Source organism: Bidens hawaiensis, unplaced genomic scaffold, assembly GCF_021521415.1.
Source record: "Bidens hawaiensis isolate Kalapana, Puna unplaced genomic scaffold, B.hawaiensis_p1.1 tig00032752_1, whole genome shotgun sequence".
Classification (NCBI taxonomy): domain Eukaryota; kingdom Viridiplantae; phylum Streptophyta; class Magnoliopsida; order Asterales; family Asteraceae; genus Bidens; species Bidens hawaiensis.
The window spans coordinates 48,126-52,435 of record NW_027495586.1 but is presented as its reverse complement, the minus strand read 5'-3'; positions in this window follow the sequence as shown (position 1 = coordinate 52,435).

Sequence of the window (4,310 nt, the reverse complement as noted above, 5' to 3'; positions counted from 1 at the left end):
TAAGAAAGTAAATGAACAAGTAAACTAGAAACAAGCAATTAATCACAAGATCGAAACCAATAAGAGAAGGAATCTACCTAGGTAAGAATCCCATGTATCAACAATCATCAAGCAATGGACAACCAACATGATATGGAAACTGATTTCTAAATATATTCATCTAACAAATCCTAGAGGACCCTCAATTGCACCAAGTAAAATCCTAAAGAATGAATATTAGATTATTAAGCAATCAGTTGGATTGATTTCTTCACAGTCATCAATTAAGGTTAATTAATAGTATCCAAAGCAAGCAATCTCACGAAACACTAAACCCTAGATAACTTGATAAGCTAAACACGACATCATGAACAAGGATCAACACAATAACCAATCATGAATACTGTCACTAATCTATCCTAGAATGCGATTGACCAAGACACATGAACAACTCCTCACCTCACAGCTATTGGAGTTCAGCTGAACATTCAAAATCCTAATCAACAATCAACAAGCTTCTATGATCTAATAGGCCTATTCAATCACAATAATCAAAACACCAAGTAATGATTAAACATAAACCCTAAATCTAAAGAACAAAATCAAGAGATAAAAGATCTATGTGAAGCAATAGTTAATAATCAACCAAGATAATAAACATTCATACGCATCATGAAAGTAAAATCAAGTCTTTACTATTAATATAACGAAACCATAATCAAAACAATAGTCCAAAGCAAGAATTAAATCAAAACATGTTCATCAAAACTAGGTAGACATGAAGTCTAGCCTAGAATCATTATTAAAAGCAATCCCAAACAAGTATTAATAACAAAGAAGAAAGACATGATAAAAACAATGAACAAGGAACGAAAGTTAGAGTGATAAAACCCTTGTTAATTGATCCTTGAACACCTCCTTGAAATACTTCTTGATCCTCTTTGATTCCTAGCTTCCAAACACCTTCAAACCCTTGGTTTCTCTCTCAAAATCGGCTGCCCAAAGTTGAATATTCGTCTAGGTTTATAATGATATGTTTTTATAATGCATAATGGGCTTAAACTTGTTGAAAATTGCTGAACAGAGGCCCTAGGCGCCGCGTGACCAGGCTTGGCCTCCCTGGCCACGTGGCGCGGCGTGTACCAGGGAGAGGCAACGAATTTTCTTTTATTTTTATTGATAGAACTTGTCAAATATTGATTAATTCTTCTTCTTGAACTCCAAGCAATGATGAGAAACTTCTAGAACTTGTTTACCTTACTTCTCCATGCCACAAATCTATAAAGAACATGACAAAACAATAGTGATCTAAACCATATAATCATTGACGAGCAAACACGAACTTAAACTTCACATGAAATGATAGAAAGAATTAGAGTTTAACATGCAAGATACCAAAAGATTTATGTGACATTCGTCAAATTCGGGCCTCGATTTGTTTTTGTGTTGTAAACTTTTATTATGTGAACCCGACTCAACATTTTTTGTTTCCTTCTTTAATTATTATATAATATTATTATATACCTCGATCATCAATAAATCGATGTTTGTCATATTATAGTGTCGTTAAGAAAAACATAAGGGGTTCAAACTGATTTTCGTAACTCGTTATAAGCTTTGGAAACCTTTAAACTCTTATTAAACCATGTTTAGAACTTGGAGGGCCTTTATGTAAATATGTAAGGTATATATAAACAACCCTAAACCTAATATCACAAACAAAACCCCAGCCGCACCCCCATCTCTTTTCTGGCGCTGTTTTCCGGCGACCGGCGGCTCCGGCGACCTCCAGTGGTTACTCCGGCCACCACCCTCCTTCCCTATCTCGTCTTCTCCAGTAACCCCCGCACCCAAACCCTCTTTTTCTTCCTCTCGGCCTTCCGACACCGGCCACCCCGTCTCCCCGTCGCACACACTCTCTCTCGCACCGTCTCTCTATCTCTCTGCTCTTTCTCTCTCTCTCTCTCCCTCGCACCGTCTCCCTCCCTCTCCCTCCGGTTGCTGTTTCCGTCTACGACAGGTGCGGCTCGTTTCATTCCCCGGTATAGAGCCACAACTCATGAACATCTAATAGGTAAATTAATTTGGGTTATAGTACTATCAGTTTTCGTATATTGATTGTCAGATTTAAACTCGTTAATATCGGTTATATTGTTGGTTATATACTTTGAAACGGGTTGGATGGGTAAGGAGTTGTTTTGTATTGGGGAAAAGTTTGGTTTTAATTTGTTATATACAATATGGAATTGGATTGTTAACAAATTGTGTTTCGGGATTAGATTGTTGATTCGTCTCGTCAAGACCCGAGTTCGAGTCCCACGTTCAAACCGATTTTGTGTTATCGTTGTTAAAAGTCGTATAATTAGTATAAAACTATTTAACTATATAAAACTCATTATTTTTAACAATTATTATTATTATTAACTCTTTATAAAAAAATGTATATCATTATTAATTCTAATTATTAGTACTATAAATGTTCTATTTATTGATAGATCTTTAACATGGTGAACTCGTTTAGAAACCGAATCAAAATTTAGTATGGTATTATTATTACTATTATTAATATTATTATTAGTATCATTATTCTTATAAATATTAAAGTTGTTAATATTATTATTATTTATTAAAATTATATTTTTATCATTTATTATTAGTAATAATATTATTATATTTATTTTGTGAACTCGTTTAGAATTCGAACCGACATCGAGGGTGGTATCATTATTTACTATCAATATTATTTATTATTATTATTTTTTATCAACAACATTTTAATTAATACTAAGATCGTTATTCTTTAACTATTATTATTAGTATTATACTATATTAGTATTATTAATAATAATTATTGTTATTATTATTATTATCATTATCTTATATATATATATATATATATATATCTAACATATCTTTTTAGAATTATTATTATCATTATTATCTTTATCATTAATAACATCATTATAAGCTTTATTATCTATTCATTTTTATAAAACCAAACTCTTGAATTAAACCCGTCTTGTTTCTATTTAATATTGGTTTAGTTATTTAAAATCCCAATAAAATAATATCATTTTATTTTAAATTATCAATTAAGTACGAGTCCCTAATTGTTAACAAATTAACCGGTAACCCGACTAACAACCGAACCTTCTCGTTCAATGTTTCAATGTAGTTTCAACTAAAGTTCAAGTTCATTAATATATTATTTATTCTTTTTCAATTAGCTTTCAAGTCGGATTTGTTCGTTTCGTTCACAAGCTTTCTATATGTCAATCATTTATTAGTTCTCGATTCGTCAATCGAGGTGAGTACTTTCATACCCCGTTTTCCATCTTTCGTTTTGGGGTGACATTTCATACTTATCAAACTAAATGCTTTATTTACTTGAATCTTAAACCCACAAACGTGATTGTATACTTTACATAAATAATTGCTCGATTTGGTGTTCTATGCTTACTTGCTTATGTGTTTATCGTTTTTGGATGGTGGAACTATAAATCCTAGACCATTTGGTAACCCCTCATGGCAAGGTGTCGTTAACGTAATGAAATTAACGATAACTATAAAATCCTAGACTATTTGGCATCCCTTGATAGCTATGTGTAGCTAACGTAAAACTATTAGCGACATCTATTTTATCCAAGTTTATAGCTTTTTTTATTGTTTGTATACAAGTTTTGTGGCTTTTTATTACTATATACTTATATGCTTAAATTTATGAATTGCTCACCAACATTTGTGTTGACAAACTTTATTTTATGAAATGTTACAGGTTTGACTTGTGTTGACTCGAGGACTTGACGAAAAACGTTATCAAGACTATTAAGGTATTAGTAAAACGAATGAAGAAGCGTGGATCGACTCACTGGTAGACGATCTACTTTCCTCGGGTGTGATTATACTATTTCACCGATGGTTTTCTTGGATCTGTGTTCTTCCACCTACAAAATGAACAGCACCGTCAACTTACCCCTCAGAAAGGGAAAGATGGGTCCTCTTTGGGGTAACCCTCCGGTGTGAGAATAAGTATTTGTGGGAGAAGATAATGTTATGAGAGTAAGGAAATCTGGAGAGTATTGCTTAATAGCTGAATACTCTGTAGTTTTCTGTGATTGTGAGTGTTATTGACTGTAACTGTCTGTGATTGAATGTAATTGAATATGATTGAATGTGAATGAATGTGTTACTGGCTGTAACTGTGTATGTTATGATGTCCTTTCCTTGTGGAGTTGATGCTGTATTTATAGTGCTAGGGTTTCCACTGATTGGGCTCAGCCTTGTTGGCCTCCTCCAATTGCTCTGCGCCACGTGTCCTCTGGGACACTTGG